Here is a 25198-nt window from a genome sequence, read left to right on the forward strand (position 1 = left end):
CGGGCACAGGCAATGCTTTGGACAGAGAGGGAGATGAAGTTGGTCCCAGTCGAAGTCCAGCGAGGTTCATAGTGTCAAGACGGTTGAATTTCAGTTGTTTCCTGATCAGAATCTTTCCCATGTCAAATCTAGGGTCTTACAGCTAGGCAAGCCATTTTGAACTGAGGGGAGAGTGTTGGACAGATTCAGGGGAGGACAGTGGGGAGGATACTCTCATGTCCTTGGTCCAATTTCATGCCAGAGCAGGAGCCAACGGCTCCCAGGACTGATTTGAACTGGACTATGTACAGCGACACCAAGTGTGCCCCAGATGCAGACTTTCAGCCCCGATATACAAAATTCTTTCTGGGATGTGGTCACACCTCCCTGTGACAGGATGCCTATCACCCTGCCTTCCCCTGCTAGAGCTTGGCTCTGTAGCAGGAGGGCATGAATGTGTCTCTGGTCAGCAGCAACCATTTTCAGCTACCCGGGTCGAGACGGCTGGTACCAGAAAGACCAGTGACCCAATGAAGCTTGCTTCAGAAGGGTGAAATCATACCTCCAACACCAGTTACCGATGTGGAGGTATAATTTTGTTGCAGCTGTTTTTGAGAGAGCATTTTATGCAAGCATATAATGCACCTCTACCTATATGTCTGGCTGTGTCACCGACAACCCAGGAGAAGGGTCTCTGAAGGCTGCAGAGGGGTTTTGCTCATGCAGGGGCACCCTCTCACATAAAACCCAGCACTCTGCCTTCAGGATTGTCAATGCCTGCTATAGGGTTGACTTATATATTTTAAGTGCAGTGACATATAGATATAGTAAACCTATATCCAATGTAAGTTGTGCAAGCACCAGCTTACAGAGGCTGCCATGGCACACCTGTAGTTCCATTTTGCATGACCTCTCATGGGTGGCATAATACATGCTTCAGCCCATGAGATGCCTCTGGGGTACCACGCCCTTGGTGCATGTGTACCATATACTAGGGACTGACAAGGGTATCTCAGTATCCAATCTGGAGTGTACCTAAGTACATTTATAGCATTTTATGGAGAAAGCAGATAGACTGGGGTTCTTATTAGCAGGATCCTAGTCAGGCTAGTCAAAGCTAGCAAAACACTAGGCAAAACGTGGGGGTAACTATGCAGTCAGATCCTACCTTCCTACAGTTTAGTAAATAGATATCTGACTGGCTGTATATGTGGGTGGATAGTTGTATAACTGTGTGTGTGTGTGTGTAAGTATGTGTGTAATGACAGCCTGAGTGCTGTGTAGATGAATGGCTGTATAGGTGTGTGAGTGAGTATCATAGTGCATAAATGAGTGTGTGAATGACTATGTTAGTAGATGTATAGGTGAATATATGCATATGGGATATGTTTTAATGGTGTGTGACTGAGTGTGTCAGTTACTGTCTGACTATATGAGTGGTGGATACATAAGTGGATTTTGTGGGTGTGTAACTGGGTATGTGAGTAGCTGCCTGACTGTATGACTGGCTATAAATGACATACTATTAAATTATATACTAGTAGCAAGCACCCATATCTAATTTCTAACACATTCATTCATACTGCCTTCATAATATAACTATATTTTCGGAATAGCAATTCCTCTTCCTCCTTTGCTGCTCACTATATTTTTATTTAATGTTCTCATCAAACTTCCCTTCTGCTTTGCTCCTCACTTTATTGTCTAGAAGCTAAAATTTGCGTACAGCTTATTTACACTCAAACTTTAATTACATTTTTATAGTACTTATTAACATACCTGTGAAATTTATTTTCTGTTGTCCAACATTTAGGGGCCAATTCCGATTCAGGAAAGAAAACCGCCCGACGATTCGTATTAGTAGCCGTTTCCCTACGAATCGTGCAAATCCGTCCGAATCGCGTAGTACGATCCGTTTCTCAAAAATACGTCCGAATCCTTGCGAACCGTATGAAAATCAAGCGAGAAACTGTACGATACGGACTAGGGAAATAAACAGTACAATTCGTAAACATGCTGTACGACCCGACAAGTACGATCCAGACCGGGGACCGAGAACGAGATTCGTATGGGAAAAGGTTTTCGCGTATGTACTGCGATTTGTCCGGAAAACATCGCGAATGAGTGAGCCACACAATTAAATACGATTCAAACCCCCCTGAACAAAGCGTACGCGAACCACATATAAACCTTGTGTATGAGTGAGCCACAAAAGCCAATACGAATCGAACGCCCCTGAACGAAGCGCACGCGAACTCCATATAAACGTCACGTATGAGCGAGCCACAAAAGCAAATATGAATCGAACTCTCCTGAACGAAGCGCACGCGAACCCCGGAAAAACGTTGTGTATGAGTGAGCCACAAAAGCAAATACGAATGGAACCCCCCCTTAACAAAGCGCACGCGAACCCCGGAACAAAGTCACGTATGAGCGAGCCACACAATCATATACAATTCGAACCCCCCCGAACGAAGCGCACGCGGACTCATTAAAACAGCACAAGGAGGGTGCAAACGACGCGCACAACACCACAAAACATATCTCCTGTGTACGAACCATTGGAAATTAATGTCCTGGCCAGATCTAAACAGGCAAACAGAGGGGCTACCTCAGAACCACCCCTCATAGCACACCCACCAAAAATTCAAACTAAGCTCCACCCAAAAATGGACCAATAAAAAGGGCCCACACACACAAACCATGATCCTTTGCAAAACACCCATTTATCCACAGATACAAACAACTGTACACATCCCCCTTCACACATACCCCAATCACATTCAGACCCATACCCCCTATTCACATTCAAACCCAAACACCCACATCCATACACACCCTCACCCCCAGTCACATACACCTCACACCATGTCCGCACACAAGAACCCAAAGTTCACAAAGGAGGAGATGGAGATCCTTGTAGATGAAGTCCTCAGAGTCGAGCCACAGCTGTTTGGTGCATTGGTCAGACGGCCCAGCATAGCTGAGAAAACACGCATGTGGGAGAGGATCGTCAATAAGGTGAATGCTGTTGCACCCATCAGACGCACCAGGACTGAATGCCAGGCCAGGTGGTACGATCTGAAGAGGATGGTGAAGAGGAAGAAGGACGCCGACTACCTACAGAGCTAGCACACTGGAGGTGGTGGTCCCTACAGACCAGTACAGTTCCATTCATGGGAGGAGAAGGTCGTGGCCCTGCTACCACCGGTGGGAGTACAGGGCATTGAAGGAGTCGTAGAGCCTGGTGAGTATACAAACAACTCATGTAAGATGGGGGTAATGGCATCTACACTCTAAGCACAAAAAATGCCTGCAACAAGCGCCAAGCGCCAGCTGCCCATAACTACAGGCAAAAACAACGCAAATGCCACTAACATGTGTATGCCCCATTGACAAACCAAGGCTATTCCATGTCCCATGCTACAGGAAGCACAGACCCAAGAATAGACGTCCAGTATTCTGGGAGGGTGGGTGTCACTAAATGCAATGTGGGACCCCAAATCAGACCCAATTCCCTGTGCGTCCGCAGGTGGGGGCAAGAGGGCTCTTGGCCTCTCCTGGATTGCCAGTGTTTCTGGTGTGGGCCCAATCAGGGATGACCCTACGCCATCATGCTTTACAAATGGTCCCATTGTCCCATGTCACAGCACCCTCCATTGGTTGGGAAGGGTGCAAGGGGGTTGCCGAGAATTGTGCAAGGCAGAGGTGAGGAGGGTGCAAGGGGGAGGTTGAGAAGGGTGCAAGGCGGAGGGTGTGAAGGGTGCAAGGCAGAGGGCCAGAAGGGTGCAAGACAGAGGGGAGGAGGGTGCAAGGGGGAGGATGAGAAGGGTGCAAGGCAGAGGGCCAGAAGGGTGCAAGACAGAGGGGAGGAGGGTGCAAGGCAGAGGACCGGAAGGGTGCAAGACAGAGGGGAGGAGGGTGCAAGGGGGAGGGTGAGAAGGGTGCAAGGCAGAGGGTGAGAAGGGTGCAAGGCAGAGGGGAGGAGGGTGCAAGGCAGAGGACCGGAAGGGTGCAAGACAGAGGGGAGGAGGGTGCAAGGGGGAGGATGAGAAGGGTGCAAGGCAGAGGGCCAGAAGGGTGCAAGACAGAGGGGAGGAGGGTGCAAGGGGGAGGGTGAGAAGGGTGCAAGGCGGAGGGTGAGAAGGGTGCAAGGCAGAGGGGAGGAGGGTGCAAGGCAGAGGACCGGAAGGGTGCAAGACAGAGGGGAGGAGGGTGCAAGGGGGAGGGTGAGAAGGGTGCAAGGCAGAGGGTGAGAAGGGTGCAAGGCAGAGGGGAGGAGGGTGCAAGGCAGAGGGCCAGAAGGGTGCAAGACAGAGGGGAGGAGGGTGCAAGGGGGAGAGTGAGAAGGGTGCAAGGTAGAGGGTGAGAGGTGTACAAGGCAGAGGGCCAGAAGGTTGCAAGGCGGAGGGTGAGAAATGTGCAAGGCAGAGGGCCAGAAGGGTGCAAGACAGAGGGGAGGAGGGTGCAAGGGGGAGGGTGAGAAGGGTGCAAGGCGGAGGGTGAGAAGGGTGCAAGGCAGAGGGCCTGAAGGGTGCAAGGTGGAGGGTGAGAAGAGTGCATGGGGGAGGGTGAGAAGGGTGCAAGGCAGAGGTTAGGAGGGTTCAAGGCAGAGGGCCAGAAGGGTGCAAGACAGAGGGGAGAGGTGCAAGGGGGAGCGTGAGAAGGGTGCAAGGCGGGGGTGAGAAGGGTGCAAGGCAGAGGGCCAGAAGGATGCAAGGCAGAGGGCCAGAAGGGTGCAAGACAGAGGGGAGGAGGGTGCATGGGGAGGGTGAGAAGGGTGCAAGCGGGATGGAGATGAAGCTAAAAATCTGCCCACCCCTATAAACATCTCTGTGGATGCCCATATCCAATTGCACTCATATCATATGGTCCAGGTACACACCCATGCACCATGCTCAATGCACATGAAGTGTGAATGTACTGACAAGTTAGCTGACACTGGGCCCTAGTGTAGGCAGTACAATGCCCTCCCGTGACCAGTGCAAACACAAACACCAGGACAACAAGGTCAGATATCTTGGGCAGGAACTCACAGCCACTGTCATGGCAGCATGGTCCATGGGGGGACAGCCACACCACGAGGGAGGCCCAGTGCCAACTCAGTCTCCAACTACCACCACAGGCTGTCACACACACCCCTTACACAAACATACCCACCTGGGACAGGCAATAGTGTTCCCCACTGTCACAATGGTCATGTAACACAACTTAACCAATTCAGATCTGATGAAGCATCCAAGAAACAAATGCATGGTGCACATTCACAAGCCACTTGCTCTTCTTTCACTCAGCCATTGCATCAACTCTGAGACACAGCGGCGGCACAAAAGAGGCTCCATGGTGCTGGTAATTTATAAGGTGACGCATCTGGGAGATGAGTTACGTTCTAAAGCCCTGAGCCACAAGTAGGTGCACTGGCGCAGGGGGCGACGGGGGTGGGTGTTACAGCACTGCCACACCTCCCAAAAGTGGCTATGTGAAATCTACAAGATGTCACTTTAAAGCACATGCTGCATCAAAACCCTGTGTATAGCTGATGCAGGCATATGGAATGAAGCAACATTGTGCTGATAGGAGCACATTTCAATCGGACCTCACAACATACCCATCCACAAGTGAACATTGAGGACAATCTAAAGCATGCACAACTACCAGGTAGAACAGTGACAACTACAATGTCTATGAGAAATGGATGATGTATTAAATGGCATTAACATTGTCTGTCTCCCACACCCACAGGGCAACATGCGGAATCGAACCCCAATGATGGGGAAGATGATTCACAGTCCCAGGCTCGGCAGGACCCTCATCCCACTGACAGTAACGCCTCTCACCACCCCATGGATGACCCCGACCGACCTGGCCCCTCTGGTGCCCCAAACTCTGCAGCACCTGGATCAGGCACACCTGGGCCAACCGCCACCACCCTTCCTGCCACATCCCAGCAGACAGCTCGGAGCCCTGCCCACACTCAAGAACTGAGCCAGTCTGACAATGAGTGACAAGGTTCCACGGGCACCCATGAGGGGGCAGACAACACCACCACTGCCATCACTCAGGGGTCCCGTCGAGCCGATGAGCCAATGTGCCCACAACGGCAGGCCAGGCTCATTTGGGCAGGGGTGGCGGGAGTGGCAGCAGGCGGAGGTGAGAACCTGACAAGCCAGCTGCAGGTCCCGGTATGTCTGAGCTCCGCAACATCATGGAGGCATACTGGCGGGACACCAGGGTGTTCAGCCAGGAACTGGGGGCCCTCACAGAGATAAAAAACCTGCAGGCCAAGTAACACATCAGTCAACAACAACACCAAGGACGGATGGAGGCAAGACTGGCTGAGCTCCTGGCGGTGCAAAGGGACATAAGCCATTCACTCCGTTGGATTGCTGACAACATGCAGCACCCTCCCTGTATCACCAGGCGAGACACTTCAAGGCAAAGAAGGCCACCAGGCACAGGGAGGGAGAAGGAGGAGGAATGGTCCGACAGAGCTTCCCGTTCATCGTCAAGGCCTGCATTGAGGGTCCCCCAAGGAAGGTGGGTTGTCTACAGAAGACACAGTGAGAGGCAGCGGGCCATGCGCATCTCCCAGGACACCTGGTCAGGCACATGTAGTCTGTGTGAAACAGCATCACCTCATTGACTCTCCTACTCTCCCACACAGACTTGCTGGTTGCAGTCCGACCAATGATGCCAAGCACTGTGGTCTGAACTCTGGTGACTCAAACTGCAAGGCATCACATCTCCCTTTGCGCACTTTGGATTCCCCACCTTTGTGTACAGCACCCATCACTAATTCATGTTTCCCCACAAGAACGATAAATAAACAAAACCAACACTAGTGAAATTGATGTTGCAGTCATTTACCATCATTCAACAACATTTGTGTGGGGATATGTCAAAGTATGCCACAGTGTGGAACAAACTCAACCCATCCATACACTGGGACCTGAGTCCGTTCGTGGACACACATAGGTCACAATGTATTATCAAATGCATACATGGAGCGCTATTCTCACCTGTGATTGTTTCAATCTGCTGGGGGGGTTGCCAGACTGCTCAGACAAACAGTTTTGGAAGCATGTAAAAAGATGTAGAGGTCATGGGTCATGTGGAGGTACCCAGGGAGTGAGTATCAGGTCGGTTTGGTGATGTGGGAGAACTATCTTCCGCATGCAGTTGTTCTGTGAATGTGATGAATGGTGCCCAGGGGAAGGTTGGCTGGACAGAGTTGGGGCAATGGGGTGTTGGATAGGAGACGTCCATGTTCGTCTTCGGGGCTGGGGTTGTGGAGTGCCTCCTGAGTGTGGCTGAGGAGTATGAAGGTGATCCTGCTGTTGAGAGTGAGCGTATAGTAGGTATCTCAGGTGGACGGTCATGTGGCTGTGGCAGGGGTTGTTGAGGATGAGGTGTGCTGATGCACCCTGTATGTGCACAAGTCCTCCTGGAGTCTGGCTGTTGTTCCTGCATAGAGAGCATTGCTGTAATAGAGCCGGCTGGTGTTGTGTACCTGGGTGACTGTCTGCCTTGACTAGGAGTGGATCTATCTGATGAACATGTGCTGCATGTGGAGGGACTTGCAGCATGAGGTAGAGATGGTGTTGATTTACATGGTTATTGTGAGCGAGGAGTGTACGATGAGCACCTGCTTGCAATTGTGGCCAATGTGTGCTTGTGCGCTGCCCAGGCCGCTGTGACACAAAGAGTTGTCCCAGCCGTGTGGGGACATTCCTCAGATGATGACCTCAGGCATGTCCAAGTCCAGCCTTATGTGGCTGATGTTCCTCCATTTGTCAACGCACCTCATGCCTTCTTGTAGGTTGGAACTGGGAGTGGCTGGGTCTTTGGTGAGGGTGAGGAGCAGCTAGGTGTCAATGGCAGAGGACATGATGATGAGGTCATGTGCACATGAGATTTTGGCGAGGGGGGTCATGGAGACAATGTAGATAGTCACACTGAGAGATGAGGCCTGGGCCCAATGTTCCTAGTGTACTATGTGCCGAAGGGGGGAGGCGGACTCCCTGGGCCTTGGGCGTAGTTCGCGAAGTAGCGCTACGCGAAGCTACGCGAAGTGCACTACGCAAACTTCACGTAGCACTACGCGAGCTGTGTAGTAGCATGTTTGCACTGTGCAAGATGCGTTTCCAGTGATTGCACAGTGCGGACAAGCATCCGGCACTGTGCAAGCATTGCAAACGGCATCTTGCACAGTGCGAGCTGTCGTCTTCTGCTGCTCGAGTAGATTATTACTCGAGAGGCAGCTTTCTCAGCGCAAACAGGTAGTTTCTCATTAAGAGCGGTCGCGAGCATGCGCAACCACTCACATAGAGAAACCTGACCTCCTCGCATTGAGAATCACGCCGGGATGTCATTTTGCATGCTCGCGATCGCGAACATGACGTTCAGGACCGCGAACAAGCAAAAAAATACCGCTGCACTACGCTACGCTGCACTACGCATGTTTGCACTGTGCTACGTGCAGCTCGCGTAGTGCGAAGTTGCGAAAACTTCGCAAACTCCACGAGCGTAGCGTAGTGCTTCGCCCAGGGTTACTGGTGAGGTACTTGGGGCTTTCATCCTGGGCCTTCCTCTGTATCCCAGTGTTGGAGATGTGTGATCTGACACTGTGGTACCACATGGCGTAGAATGCCGGATGAGAGGTCAATGAGGTGAGGGTGATGCACTCACCATTGTTGAGCAGGGTCCATGATGTTGTTGGTGGTGGCAATGAGGGCTGTTGCAGTGGGGTGATTACTGTCGAAGATGGTCTGGTGTGGGTTGCATGGAGATGTTTGCTTGGAGTGTGATGGTCAGTTGCTTGTTGACTGTCTTCTTGATGACATTTGCCGGGTAGGGAAGCAGGGTAATGTTCCAGGAGATCCTGCAGTACTGCCGTACGTCATCAAAGAAGGGCCTGGGTTCCTTCATGCCTCCAGCTCCCACAGAAAGTGGCATACTCAAAGGAGACATTCATGACGTGCCCTAGGTGGGCCTGAAGGATGGTGTATGCTGTGATTGAGATGTTGTGTGGGAAGGGTCCAGATGGAGAGCTGGAGTTAATGGTGTACATGAGCCGGGTGGTGTCTTTGCTGCTGACAGGACCTGAGGGGGGTATGTCCTGTGGAAAATAGCACTGTCTGCCTCTGTGTGGCGAGGCTGTCGTGTACATCCATGAGATTGCAGTGGTAGTAAGTTGCAAGGGATCCCCTTGGCCTTGCAAGGGTGGGATGTCCCTTGGATGGAGAGCTGGAGTCAGATAGTTCTCTCACAATGCCGATGAGGTCATTCATGTTGTGTGTGTTGGTGCCTAGGCCATACCTGAAGGTTGTCCTCTAGTCCGTGCTGATGATACGGTGATGTCTGTGTGTTGTGGTTTTCAGGGCTGAAAGGTAACTGATGGTTGTTTTATATATTTATTTATTTATTTATTCATTCAATTTATAAAGCGTGCTATCACCTAGGAGGCATCCTGATGCTAAAGTGGCTCAAGGGGGGAGCGGGTAAAAAGACAGGGACCGGCCACTACGTCTTGGGGAACAGCCAGGTTTTTACACTTTTTCTAAAGGGAAGGAGATCCCTGAGTTGCCTTATTTCCCAAGGGAGACCGTTCCACAATTTAGTCGCTGCCACCCCAAAGAATCTGCTCCCCGACCTGACCTTACGAAACCTAGGTCAACGTTTGCACATGAGTCCGGCTAGAGAGACCTGTATGAGTCCAGTAGGTTTGCCTTGTCTCGGGTGGCTTAACTGTTGTTGTGCTTCACAGGAAATTCCACCAATGTGGCAAGAGTGTTGGGTCAGTCGCTGATCCAGTGTGTGCGGTTGCAGGGTGTGGAGGTGTCGTTGGTTGGAGTTTCCTGTGTAAAAGTGCGACACAGCTCATTTGTGTTGACTTAGGTCAATCTTTTTTGGTGGATCTGTGGCAGAGTGTGGCGCAGTGTGTTGTTTTTTGGGCAACTGGATGCAAATGTTGTTGTACCAATGCAGGATGGTGTTGTGGTTATCCTCCAGCCAGGAGTTGCTGTCTCCATGACCAATGTAGTCTGTATAGGTGAGGGCCTGCGTGCTGATGTAGTTGTCCAATGTCTAAGGACCAATTAGTAAAGCTGTGTCCCAGATCTATGGTCTCAGAATTTTTACAAATTTTCATATGAAGCCTCTCTGCTCTTTTTTCAGATGTGTAAATCCGGTTCCCCTACTGACCCCTTGCACGCCAAGCTATATAACATCATTGCTAAGAGTCCCAATCACTATTTAAGTGCCATCTGGAACCTTTCCCTCAAATTGGGCTCTAATCCAGATGTGTGGAGACACGTGTTCCTACTGCCCATCTTAAGGAAAGCCTACGCAGATCCTGAATCTCCTTGCAATCCTAGACCTAACTCTCTCTTACGAGCTCCGGCCAAGATTTAAGTGAACAATTCCTGGCAGCAACTGATGGCCTTTGTTGAAGATAATAGCCTCCTTCACGACTCTCAATCCAGCTTCAACCCCGGAAATAGTACGAAGTCGGCCCTCATTGAAATGGCAGACTCTATAGGCTGGGCGGTTTGACAGAGGTTCTAAGGCGGTGTTGGTGCTGTTAGACTTGTCTACTGCATTTGACACCGTCGCCCATCCCATTCTTCTGAACCTCCTTAGGACCATAGGCGTGGGGGGCTTCATGGTGAACTGGATATTGTCCATACTATCTGACTGCACACAGAAGGTCCAGACCTATCCATTCATCTCCCCAGTCAAGCCACTGAAGTGGGGAGTTCTGTTGGTCTCTTCTTTGAGCCCTCTGTTTTTTATTATTTACTTAACCCCGCTGGCTGCATCGATTGCCATGTCTGAAGTCAAAATCATATCATATGCTGATAAACTTCAGCTTATATTCACCTTGAATGCTGTATGTGCCGCTAATTTTGACACACTAGAAAAAAGTCTCAATCAATCAATCAATCAATACATTTGTAAAGCGCTCTACTCACCCGTGAGGGTGTCAAGGCGCTGAGGGAAGGGGGAGGTGCCTACTACTGCTCAAATAGCCAGGTCTTGAGGTGTTTCCTGAAGGTGAGATGGTCTTGTGTCAGTCGTAGGTGTGCGGGGAGGGAGTTCCATGTCCTAGCTGCTAGGTAGGAGAACGATCTTCCTCCGGTGCTGGTTCTGCGAATCCGTGGGATGCTGACGAGGGCGAGGCTGGTGGAGCGGAGCTCTCGAGTGGGAGTGTAGAACGAGAGGCGGCTGTTGAGGTATTCGGGGCCCATGTTGTGGAGCGCTTTGTGTGCATGGGTGAGCAGCCTGAACGTGATCCTCTTGTTGACGGGGAGCCAGTGCAGGTTTCTCAGGTGGGCGGATATGTGGTTGTGGTGAGGGATGTCAAGGATGAGTCGTGCGGAGGCGTTCTGTATGCGTTGAATTTGTTTCTGAAGTTTGGCTGTGGTTCCTGCGTACAGGGTGTTTCCGTGGTCCAGTTGGCTGGTGACGAGGGCCTGGGTGACCGTCTTTCTGGTTTCAGTGGCGATCCACCAGAAGATCTTTTGGAGCATGCGCAGGGTGTTGAAAAATGAGGATGAGACTGCGTTGACTTGCTTGGTCTTCGTGAAGGAAGAGTCCAGGATGAATCCCAGGTTTCGTGCGTTGTCGGTGGGTGTCGATGCAGTGCCCAGCGTGGTGGGCCACCAGGAGTCGTCCCAAGCAGATGGGGATTGTCCGAGGATGAGGACCTCCATCTTGTCCGAGTTGAGCTTCAGACGGCTGTGCTTCATCCATTTTGCGACATCTTTCATTCCGTCCTGGAGTTTGGCTTTGACAGTGAGGGGGTCTTTGGTGAGGGAGAGTATCAGTTGGGTGTCATCGGCGTGGGAGATGATGTTGATGTTGTGTTTGCGTGCGATGGTGGCGAGGGGGCTCATGTAGATATTGAAGAGGGTTGGGCTGAGTGAGGAGCCTTGGGGTACGCCGCAGATAATCTTGGTAGCCTCGGAGCGGAAGGGAGGGAGGCGGACTCTCTGGGTTCTGTCGGAGAGGAATGATGTGATCCAGTCCACGGCCTTTCCTTGGGTCCCAGTGTTGTAGAGGTGGGTTATTAGGGTGCGGTGGCAGACGGTATCAAAGGCTGCTGAGAGGTCTAGGAGGATGAGAGCGGCTGTCTCTCCGTTGTCCATCAGGGTCCTGATGTCATCGGTGGCCTGTGATGAGGGCAGTCTCGGTGCTGTGGTTGGCTCAAAATCCGGACTGGGATGGGTCGAGCAAGTTGTTTTCTTTGAGGAATGCAGTCAGCTGTTTATTGATGGTCTTCTCGATGACTTTAGCCGGGAAGGGGAGAAGGGAAATGGGGCGGAAGTTCTTGAGGTCTTTGGGGTCCGCTGTTGGTTTCTTTAGACGGGCATTGATTTCTGCGTGTTTCCAGCTTCCCGGGAAGGTGGCTGACATGAAGGAATTGTTAATGACATTCCGGAGGTGGGGTGCGATGATGGTGTCAGCTTTTTTGAAGATATGATGAGGGCATGGGTCGGAGGGAGAGCCGGAATGGATGGTGTTCATCACGCGGTTGGTGTCTTCAGTGCTGATGGGGTCCATGCGCTGAAGCTGGTGGTGGGGGGCGTTGGTTTGGTGGTTGGAGGCAGAGTCTGGGGTCCGAAGCTGTCGTGTATATCTTGCGGTGGAAGAATGTGGCGAGGGAGTTGCAGAGGTCTTGCGATGGTGTGATGTTGTTGTTGCTGGCGCTGGGGTTGGAGAGTTTTTTGACGATGCTGAAGAGTTCCTTGCTGTTGTGGGCGTTGTTGTCCAGACGCTCTTTGAACGATGTCCTTTTGCACACTACTCCATCCACCAGTGGGTATACCTCAAGAGCATCACGGTCAATGCAGTTCTTTAAGGCGTGTGCGCCTTTCGTAGATCTAGAAGTGTAAAAGCAAAGTTGCAGCACCAACTCTGGACACCGGTGTTTCAGGATTACTTTCCTTCATCAGCAGAGTATAGGTAGTATTCAGGGGTTTGCTGTGCAGGCTGCCAAATATTATCAGGTCTGGTACCACTCACGGCACGACGTAGGTGCGTTGTCCGAGCTCGTCAGCCCAATGGCTCGAGGGAACCATTTTTAAATGAAGTCCATGGGTTGCACACTACTCCACCCACCAGCGGGCATACCCCAAGAGCATCACGGTCAATGCAGTTCTTCAAGGCGTGTGCGCCTTTTGTAGATCTAGAAGTGTAAAAGCAAAGCCACATGTGTCCCATCAATGGACCCAATGACATGTGGCATCCCTCCCAGGGCATAGAATTCACCCTTGACATCTCTCAACTCTTCTGGAGTTGGAATTTTGATGAATTCATCAATGTGCTCCAACATGGCTGCTAAAACATCACGCAGGACACGGCTGAACATTGTTTTGTGACATTCCACCAACATCAGCTATGGTTAATTGAAATGTACCTGTAGCAAAAAATGGAGGGCTGCCATCACCTTTTGCTTGGGGGTCAACGCAGTAGGATACCTGTGTTGCGGTTGGAGATGTGGTTCCAGCCTGTTCATCAAGTACTGAATCAACTGTCGAGTGAATCTGTGATGTCGGATGCAGCCACGTTCCCTCTTGGTAGCCAAGTCTGGAAATGGCCTTGGTAGAGGTGGTGCCCTGCAGGACATATTTGGGAAGAATGGAGAAGAACTGTCAGAAAACATCAATGGCAATGTAAATAGCTCATGCAAAACTGCTACTACGCATCAGGTCACTATGGAGTCTGGCGTGTGGAATACATCAAGGACACATATGCCAGCTTGCTGGCACTCCTGCAATAACCCAGATACACCTGTTGATTGCCTACAAAACATGACATACCCTGAAACAAGCTGCTGGTCTGGTCTGAGTGAACAGCCCACGATATCACTTGAGTGACACACGTCACCATACCTGCAGTGGAAGGTTGTCAACCCATCCAGACAGTTGACTGCAAGACACACGCACAGGTCACATGGAATGGCAGAAGTACATATCAAACACCTCACGATTAAGCTGTGCATGTGACAACAAAACAACTCAGCCCTTGTCAAGATGCAGACATGTGTGCCTTGGGAAAAATGATGTCTGATGCCATCAGACCCAAAAGCCGTGGGAATGCACATGTGGCATGGTGTGCGTATATGTGAAACCATTCCCCATCTCAACACAGACCCATGTTAGATGCACCAACAGGAGATGCAGTTTACGTAACACAAACAACAAGCTCAATGTTTAAGATGACACACACCAGACATAGTCACGTAGGGTCATGCTGAGCGTAAAATGTCAAGTGACAAAGTGGCCCGGTCCGTGGCATCATGAGACAGGTGCCCGTAGTGATGACTGTGCCATCCCAGTGTTGATGTGCATGCCAACATCTGCATAATAGTACACATGTGACAGTGTCAAGCTGATGTGTGCCACATAGTGCCCCATCACACATTATATCTGTCAACAGGTCAGCACACATCAATTGTGCAACAAGATCAGATGCCCTTTGCTATATCACTGCCTGCCAAACATATGGACTGCACATGTAAGTATGCTATAAGAATAACTTGATAGGTATCTTTGTTTGAACCGTACACCTACATCCCTGCCATGTGTGTGCCTCGTATCACTATTGTTATGGTGCCATGCGTGAGCGTGTTAAACGCACTGTACTCCTGCATTCACAACTGTGTGTGAAACGAACTGTGTGAAATGCACCGTAGCCCTGAATTCACAACTGCGTGTGAAACACACCATACCCCTGCATTCACAACTGTGTGTGAGACGCACCATGTGAAACGCACTGTAGCCCTGCATTCACAACTGCGAGTGCGCATCGTGCCATACGCGAGCGGACTGTACCCCAACATTACGTGCATGTGTGCGCATCATCTCACTATTCTAATCGTGCTATACGCGAGCGAACCGTACCCCAACATTACGTGCATGTGTGCGCATCATCTCACTATTCTTATTGTGCCATACGTGAGCGAACCGTACCCCAACATTACGTGCGTGTGTGCGCATTGTCTCACTATTGCAATGATGCCATACGCGACGTGAAATGCACCATACACTTGTGTGGATCTCAAAAAATACTTAGTCCTCTGCACCCACTCCTCTTATGTCTGAGCACGGCTGGGAGTCATATCCACTCACCCCCATACTGTTGGGCACTGCTGGGAGTCCTCTGCACCCACCCCTCTTATGTCTGTGCAGTGCTGGGAGTCCTCTGCACCCACCCCTCTTATGTCTGGGCACTGCTGGGTGTCATATCCACCCACCCCTCTTATGTCTGGGCACTGCTGGGAGTCATATCCACCCACCCCCATACTGTTGGGCACTGCTGGGAGTCCTCTTCACCCACCCCTCTATGTCTGGGCACTGCTGAGAGTCATATCCACCCACCACTCTTATGCCTGGGCACTGCTGGGAGTCATATCCACCCAATCTCATACTGTTGGGCACTGCTGGGAGTCAAATCCACCCATCCCTCATATGTCTGGGCACTGCTGGGAGTCATATTCACCCACCCCTCTTATGTCTGAGCACTGCCGGGAGTCATATCCACCCACCCCTCTTATGTCTGGGCACTGCTGGGACTCCACTGCACCCACCCCTCTTATGTCTGGGCACTGCTGGGAGTCATATCCACCCATCCCCATACTGTGGGGCACTGCTAGGAGTCCTCTGCACCCACTCTATTATGTCTGGGCACTGCTGGGAGTCCTCTGCACCCACCCCTCTTATTTCTGGTCACTGCCGGGAGTCATATCCACCCACCCCCATACTGTTGGGCACTGCTGGGAGTCCTCTGCACCCACCCCTCTTTTGTCTGTGCAGTGCTGGGAGTCCTCTGCACCCACCCCTCTTATGTCTGGGCACTGCTGGGAGTCCTCTGCACCCACCCCTCTTATGTCTGGGCACTGCTGGGTGTCATATCCACCCACCCCTCTTATGTCTTAGCACTGTTGGGAGTCCTCTGCACCCACCCCTCTTATGTCTGGGCACTGCTGGGAGTCCTCTGCACCCACCCCTCTTATGTCTGGGCACTGCTGGGAGTCACATCCACCCACCCCTCATATGTGACGCACCATACCCCAACATTCATGGCTTGTCTGCGGCTCGTATCACTGTTGCAAAGGTGGTATATGCGAGCGTGTATGACGCACTGTACAGGTCCACTTCTGTTGTTGCGGTACGTTGTTCGCACTATCTGCGCCATCGTCGGTTTCTATGCACCAGGTCAAAGGTGTTCAGGACTGGGATGACACGAACGATGGAGTTCATGGCGTGTATGTCGCTACCGGAGTGCTTTTCGAGCCGGACTCTGCTTTTACGACTATTTTTGTGTCCCGTAGATAAAGGGTCGTACGGAGTGTCGCAGAGATGAATCGTACTTGCTGGGCCGTAAACTGCTGCTTGTTTACGTACAGACTTAATGTGCTGCATGAACTGGACAAAAATTGCATGTATTTTTGTGTTGTACGGTGTTTGGTACGAATCGAACGTAGATCTGCTATGGGTTAGGATCGTACTTGATCGTACGTACGGGGACGTTGAAGGTGTGCGATTCGTCACGGAAATACGCTATGTACAGCAATTCGGAGCGCATTTTACCGAATCGGAATCGGCCCTTTAGTGTGGTTTCTGCTAACATCTATTCTCCACTGCAATTCTCATCTCAGAACTATAACAGTCCTCCTCAATTCTCAATAGAAAAGGATAACTCTGGCGGAAACTGAAGATATGGCTGTTTTACGCTAAATGCCTGAATTTTGCTGATAAGTCTAGCTGACATGATGGGCAAGAGGAAAGCCACCTTCCAAGAGAGAAATTTTAACTCACATTTGTGCACATACTCAGACGCCGGTTGTGTAAGGTGTGAAAGAACTATATTTAGTTGCCAGCGTACTGGAGGAAGTTTAACAGGTGGATAAGCCCTAAAAGTTCCTTTATAAACTCGTTAATAAGTATATTTGACCACTCGGATACTAGATCCGAACATCTTCTGTATCTAGATATTGAAGCAAGTTGAACTTTTATGAAAGAATGGGAAAGTCCTGCTGTGGCTAGATGCAAAAGATATGGCAACAACTGCTCGCATTTGAGCACCGGCTCAGACGCAGGTTGTATTAGCTGTGAAAGAACAATATTTAGCTGCCACCGTACTGGAGGAAGTTTAACAGGTGGGTAAGCCCTAAAAGGTCCTTTCATAAACTCTTTGATAAATCCATTGGACCACAAGGATACTAGATCCGAACATCTTCTGTATCTAGATATTGAAGCAAGTTGAATTTTTATGAAAGAATGGGAAAGTCCTGCTGTGGCAAGTTCCAAAAGATATGGCAACACCTGCTCAGGTGTGGATGAAAAAGGGTGAAATTAATGAGTAGTATACCATGCACAGCATTTCTTTGATTTTGCCATGTAACACTTGAGCATGGGATTTGCTGGAGACCTCTGCAGTACTGACTGCATTCCTCGAATAAGTTCAAGCGTGGTGAGGAGCCAAGCTGACAAATGAAGAGAGGAAATTTGTGGATGAACCACTTGCCCTTAGTACATGCAAGGAAGATTTTCCTTTGGAGGAAAGAGGATTAGAGGGCAATCTGATTCGCAATACAGCTCGATGCCCCAGAAACGCCTGCCCATGCGGAGGTGATGAGGATGAGCCGACATGGCTCCTGCTTAATTTTTTTAAGAACTTGAGAGATAAGAGGAAATGGGGGGAGGAGTAAGCAAACATCCCTTTCGACAATAACTGAAAGGCATCTTCCCAAGATTCCAAATGGGGAATCCTACTTGCATAGAAAGTGCACTTTTTGTTGAGGGATATGGCGAACAGACCTAATGTTGTATAATCCCATGACTGGAAGACCACCTGAGCTGTTGGTCAATGAGTAAGTATGGGTGAATTTTGCCGATCTGCGGTCCGCAAATTTGTGCGAAATCTGCAAAAAAGTCAGCGAGTTCGCGGAAAAATCTGCGAACTCGCGGATTTTTTGAGTAGAGTAGAGTAGAGTACTTTCTACTGGCTAATCAGTAAGTGCTACCTCGTTGGGTAAATGTATAGTGCTTTTCCTACACTACTGCTCCGTAAAGTGCCAGAAGAGTTGTCTCCAGTGACCATGTGTCTGTTACTATGCCATCACGCCGAAGGGCGCAGGGGTCCCTTGAGTGATCTGTCCATCATAGTGGGTAAATGGCAGGAAGACGGTGCACACAGCTAGTGTGTGGGAGGGGCCAAACGGGTGGGCTTCTATGCGAGTTCACATGCCTCTTGTGTGTAAAAAAGGTCAGAGACCGATCAGAGCAGCAGATGAGGAGAAAGAAGCTCCTGGACACAGGAACTGCATGGGGATTGCGCTTGTAAAAGTGAAGGCTGCAGAGGCCTCTATCCAGCATCACAACTCATTTTCGATGGTAGATATGGGGAGAAAGCACACCTGTCCAGCCTCGACAAGGCTCACGATTGTGTTTGGGCTGATGAGTGTGTTACTGAACTTGAGCTTCAACTCGGGCACCTGCTTTATTTATATCTGTAACAGGAGCATCGTGCCAGAATGAACCCTGCCCTTCATATTTATCCAAGAAGATGCCATCGTTTTGTACGATACCTCTACTCAACTGGAGTACTTTCTACTGGCTAGTCAGTAAATGCTACCTCGTTGGGTAAATGTATAGTGCTTTCCTACACTACAGCTGCGTAAAGTGCCTGAAGAGTTGTCTCCAGTGACCATGTGTGTGTTACTATGCAATCGCACCAAAGGGCGCAGGGGCCCCTTGAGTGAGCTGGCCATATAAAAAAAAGAATCTGCCTGCTCGCGAATTTTTGAATTTTTGACAATTTCGCGAGATTCGCAGATCGCAAAATTGCTGAAAATCTCACGAGCGTAACGGATTTTTGGCCCATACATATCATTGAGCTCCCGTTTGTGGCATTGCTTGAATACTCTGCTGAGAGAGTAAGCCCACTTGTGATGGACTCCTGGTATGTGTTACATCCATAAGGAGATGTGATTGGCAAGAAAACATTCCCAAATTTGCTAAGCTGAAAGAAAATCAGATCTCGTGCAGCCTTGCTTTCGAAGGTAGAACACAGTGGTAGTGTTGTCTATCCGGACGAGGAAGTAAGAACCTTGGATCTGAGGCAGGAATATTTTCAGGCCGAGGAATACCACCTTCAATTCTAGACTGTGGCACAGTGTGAATGAAGGAGAGACCTTGAGAAAGGTTTTCCTTGACCATCCACCAGTATATTGCAGCTCTCATTGCTTCTGAAATGTGAATCTTGTCAATAAACGATCCTCACAATTGAGTCCAATGTGCATACATCTGCTCCTGCAGCGGTAGCACATGGAGACTGCAATTGGGGATTAGAGGGATGCAAGAGGACATCATCCCCAGCATGGACTTGTGTATTCTCACAAAAATTATCTTTTTGGATTGGAGAAGCCATGTCATATTGTGATGATGTAATATTCATTCGTGAGTGAGAAAGGCTTTGCCGAGATCTTTGTCAATGCATGCCCCTAAAAAAGTCAGAGATTTGGAAGGGATGAGAGCCAAGTTTTCCTGATTGAGACAAAGTCCAGGAGACTGGAACAGTCTTATGTGAAAAGTCAGAGCTTTTATTAGGCAGTTGTCCATGTAGTGGAACACCTAGTGACCTCATTATCTTGGCAAAGATGCTTTTGGGCCATAAATTTGATCAAAACTCTGGTGGCTGATTTTAAACCAAAAGGAAGCACCGTGAATTGGTAATGTCACCCTGCCTCTTCGAACCTGAGAAATGTATGATGCTTGAGGTGTATGGGAATATAGAAATAAGGATTGAGGAGACAGAGAGAAGAGAGAAAATCCCATTTTTCATGAAAAGACAGATCTTGTGTAGAGAGAGCATCCTGAATGATTGTTCTTTGATGAACATGTTCAGCAACCTGAGGCCCATGACCTGCCTCCATTTTCCTGTCTTTTTCTTGATGAGGAAGAAGTGGGAGTAAAACCCCTGATTGCGCTGGCTGAGTGTCTCTTCCTCTATGGCATGCTTGAAAGGAAGTGATCATATTTCCTTTCTGAGATCGGGAAGATGGCGAAGAGGAACTTTCCACAGTGGAACATTTGGAGGGTGTTGAACAAACTCCAGGGTGTGACCGTACTGGAATATGTCTGAAACACATTTGTCTGATGAAATGGACTTGCATTTTTGGATGAATTTGGAGAGTGCTGAACAAACTCCAGGGTGTGACCATACCGGTAAGACCAAATTGAAGTGGGACTGTGGTGGAAGGGGCCTGGCGATTCTCATTGCATTCTGTTATAATCTTAGAATTTTCCAGCAGATTACTGCTGGATACAGCCTGTTGGTCTTGAATAAGAAAGTGCTGTGTTGGATTGAAAAGGTTGGATGTAAAAGGATGGTTGGTAGGTATGCTGTGGATAAGGTTGGTATTGCTTGTGGGATTGCCACTGAGATAGGTATTGGCCCCAAACTCTTCATTAAAAGGGCCAAAAGCAGATTTGCTGGAGACTGCCTATTGACTTAGCTGTGTCTGTGTAGGATGTCACGGACTGTAGTGATTCATCTATGTGCTTACCAAATAGACACTCCCCATCAAAGGGCATATCAAGCACCTTGGCTTGTACTTCTGGATGGAAGGTAGTTGTTCTCAACCAACCCTGTCAGCGTAGCACCGCAGCTCCTGCCATCTGGCAAAAAGCGATGGATGACAAATCCATGGTGATCTCGTTTGATCTCTAAAGATGTTTTTTCCCCTTCAGACAGAATGTCCTTAGCTCCTTCTTTTTACCTTTCAGAAGATATTCCAACAGTGATAAAATGTCCAACCTCATCTGTCGGTCACATTTCCCTAGGATGGCTGTGGCATTGGAGTCTCTAATGGAAGTGGCCGCCAGAGCAGAGAACCTCTTTCTGATGTTTTCAAGATGGAGATTTTCCTTGTCAGGTGGAGCTGAACAGGGGGATAGTGGATTTTTGGCTTGGCGTTGTACTGCCAGCATAATGACAGAATTGGAGCTAGGATAACCAATGAGACATGTGGGTGAGTTGCCAGGGGCCTTTTAATTTTTGTCTAGCTTTGGTACAACCTCTGGAATGGAAGCAGGTGTTTTTTTGAGCTTGAGGAAAACTTGCCACAAACAATCAACTATGGGGATTGCCGTGATGGGACGCTGAGTGCCTGGTTTGAAGACATACAAAAAATATTCAGCCTCTTTAGTGGGCATTGGTAGATCAATGCGCTTGGAGGCAGGCTTTAAAAGATAATGAAAGCATCAATATCTGCAGATGGTGAATCCACAGAAGAAGGGATAGACAATGGTGGCACAGGACCTATATAGTCATACCATTCATCATGAATGTCCAGACCAGTATGGATCTCACCTTCCGCTATTTATTGCTGATTCACATCCTGGGTGTCCTCCTTGATGATTATCGGTGGAAGCTATACCCTTTCTCTGTTGGATTTGGCCAGCCAGATCAATAAGAGCTTTTTGAGGAGGTGGAGTCCGTTGTGGAGCGTTAGTGTCTGGAAAGAATCTATATTAGCCATCTATCATATAACGTAAGTCTGACACAAAAAATACCAAAATATTTACTGGTGGTTGCCTAAAGTTATGGCGTTCCTCCTCTCAGTCATCTTAGGGGTAACACTCCTTGAAGGCATCAGGTCGCCGTACAGAAGAAAGATCTCTAGCCTTAAAAGATTATTCCCCTGCAATGTAAGAGGATGCATCATTGTCCTCAATGTCTTCATCGCCCGAGTCCTGAGATTTGACCCTTAAATGGGATGGACTGTATGCAGCGCTGAACAAGCCTTCAGCCTCAGACTCTTGGAAGTCTAATAGACGAGCTGAAGGAAAAGGGTCAGACGTCAGTCCCATGCTCTCCACACCACTGGAGTCAAGCTATCCTGGCTGAAGACGGTTGATAGCCAGAAACCGGTCCTAGGATGCTTGATTCCGGTCCAGGAAAGACATGGCTTGGCAGTTCGGGCTGGACTGTTTCCATGAGGCACAGGGTCAAGGCTGATTTGCATATGGCCATGTCTGAACTGGGGTGGTGTGGAGTGCAAAAAAACCAATGGATTTAGGCCCAGATCTCTGTACTGGGGTGAATGTATGACATTGTTCTGCATTCTGTCCATCAACTGTTGTTTTTGTATTTGTCAACCTGAGTGGGATAGGTATGCTCAGACGTGAGTCCCATGCACTCCACACCACTGGAGTCAAGCTATCCTGGCTGAAGACGGTTAATAGCCAGAAACCAGTCCTAGGATGCTTGATTCCGGTCCAGGAAAGACATGGCTTTGCAGTTCGAACTGGACTGTTCCCATGAGGCACAGGGTCAAGGGTGATTTGCATATGGCCATGTCTGAACTGGGGTGGTGTGGAATGCAAAAAAATGATGGATTTAGGCCCAGATCTCTGTACTGGGGTGAATGTATGACATTGTTCTTCATTCTGTCCATCAACTGTTGTTTTTGCATTTGTCAACCTGAGTGGGATGGGTATGCTCAGATGTGAGTCCCATGCTCTCCATACCACTGGAGTCAAGCTATCCTGGCTGAAGACAGCTGATAGCCAGAAACCGGTCCTAGGATGCTTGATTTCGGTCCAGGAAAGACATGGCTTTGCAGTTCGGGCTGGACTGTTCCCATGAGGCACAGGGTCAAGGCTGATTTGCATATGGACATGTCTGAACTGGAGTGGTGTAAAGTGCAAATAAACGATGTGTTTAGGCCCAGATCTCTGTACTGGGGTGAATGTATGACATTGTTCTGCATTCTGTCCATCAACTGTTGTTTTTGCACTTGAAGGGCATACAAACATAGCTTTTTAAGGCTCTGGAATTTTAAAAGAAAGGCTAGGCAAAGACACAGTTCAACAATACCTTGAATGTAGCAGAAGTTGAAAGCTGGAGATCAAAAGTTAAACTCACCGAGCAGAGGTCAGAGAGACTTCCCATCACATGATTTGCGGTAAGAAATCTGAGGTATGGTGGCCCTGTAGGCCAAGGGTACTCTGAAGTCTCTGTTCTGATTTGATGAACTTTGGATGTTATAAAATGATGTTGAAAGGTTAATACATTGTGTTTTCTTGTTCGATGGAGGTCTATGTTAACATTTCAGTACTCCTATTTTTACTGTTACCATGGGACTCCCACCATGACAGCTGCAAAGATTCAAGCATGTGAGTCTACAGAAGATGCAATAGTGGAGAACCATGTTTCCAAATGTCTATAACTATCACATGGTAAAAAGTTCTCGAGGCTTTCTCTAAAAAGCAGCTTACTTCACCTTAATTGTAGCCGATGTGCTTGACTGTAAGAAATTCCAAGCATAGATCAATCAACATTACTTTTGTTATGTTTTCCAAAGCCAATCACAGAGGTAGTTACTTTTTTATGTTAAAGTCACTACTCAATTATAGTTCCCTGCACATCTCCACTATCAAATCAAATGTGTTGTTTTATTTTTTATTTTCTGTCCTCCATTGTATCTGCCTTTAATCTTCAAAACTTCCTCATTCTGCTGTAGCCTTTTCCACTGTTCTACTCCTACTTGTCTCCAAAGTCATCAGAGTCTGGATCGTGGGCCAAAGTTTTGTTTTCTGGGCTGTAGTCAACCAAAGTGTGTCCACAGATACAGAAATCTAGGAAACATGCCTGTTAGACTTGGCTGTCTCTAGTTGGCAGAGGTATGTACTTCTGACAAATAGGGACTCACCTCCTCTAGTCAGGGCAAGGGCATCACACACTTAGATAACCCCTGCTCACCCCCTTGGTAGCTTGGCAAAGCAGACAGGCCCATCTCAGAGGCAGTGCGTTAAGCATTTATGACCACATAGAGTAATAAAGTGAGTACACTACAAATGGACACGACACAGTAGTATTATAAAAATAAGGATTTTTATATAAGGCTTAGCACAAGACCAAATAAAGACAAAAATATACCACAATCTTAATAAATACTCTTGGAAGGGAAAATAATAGTTCAAGTGTTTCTTCTTAGCACAAAGTCTTTAGTATCAAAAGCAACTCTTCTTCTTTAAAACACAGTTCTTGGCAACAATGTAACCCACACGGGAGTCACACGACGTCGAGGCAAAGTTAATCCAAAGGTTCGGCGTCGACCGCGAGGAGCGCTACGTCGAGCCTGGAGTCGCACAGACCCCCACAACACAGTACCTTGGAAAAGCGAAGCACACGATGATCAGCGGCGTCGAGATGTTCGGCGTCGCGTCTTCGGCGTCGATCCGGCCTCGGAGTTGGGGCGACCTGCAGCGGCATCGACAGATGTCAGGCAGGAGCAGCGCTCACAAGGCGAAACAGGATACGGCGTCGTCGTCGATGTCGATGGCGATGTTGCAAGAGTGAGCAGCGCTCACGGCGTCGAGAGGGCTCGGCTTCGATGCGATCAGCAGCGGCGTCGACACAGGGTCACTTGGAGCTGGAGCCGAACTCGCTACTCAGTGGCGTCGCTACTGGCGTCGATCGGGCCCGGCGGCCGGCGTCGAGGAAGCGGGACACTGGAGCCGTTACTCACGATGTCGAGCTGGATTCGGCGGCGTCCGTCGGCATCGAGATTGCTGGATTCTTTCAGAGGTGCTGGATTCACAAGTTCCAGCAAACAGCACGTTAAGCAGACTAAGTCCTTTAGCCCTGTGACTTCAACAGGAGGCTGGCAATCTTCCAGCCCTTGGAGATTTTCTTAGCAAAGTCTGAGAGTACACACACAGTTCCTCTCTCCTGGTTCCTTGGCAAAAATAAAGAAGCAATGCAGGATTCCCCCCAGCAAACAGCACACTGGCAGAAGGGGTAGGCAAGTCCTTGGATCAGCAGGCTTCTTGTCCTTGGTTTCAGGGTTCCTTGTCAGAAGTGATCTAAATTCTTGGTTCAGGGGTCCTTCTCTTATACCCCTTTTTGGCTTTGATCCCTTTGTCCATGCAGGGGAAATTCCCCCCATCCTGGGTCTGTTGTGGGTGTAGCCAGGCAGAGGCACCTGGCCTATTCACTGTGCAGGGCTGGGTCCTCAGACGCCCAGCAGGAGGTGGAGCCAGTATTGTCACTGGCAGGAGCAGAGCTATCGGCCTCCCGGCAGGAGGTGGGGCCAGCATTGTATCAGGCAGGGCAGGCTATCAAGAACTACTCTCCCCCTACTCTCAATGCAAATGTCCCACTCATCCCACACTGACTCACTCAGACCTCTGGAGCCACCCAG

Source organism: Lissotriton vulgaris, chromosome 3_1, assembly GCF_964263255.1.
Source record: "Lissotriton vulgaris chromosome 3_1, aLisVul1.2, whole genome shotgun sequence".
In the NCBI taxonomy this organism is placed as follows: Eukaryota; Metazoa; Chordata; class Amphibia; order Caudata; family Salamandridae; genus Lissotriton; species Lissotriton vulgaris.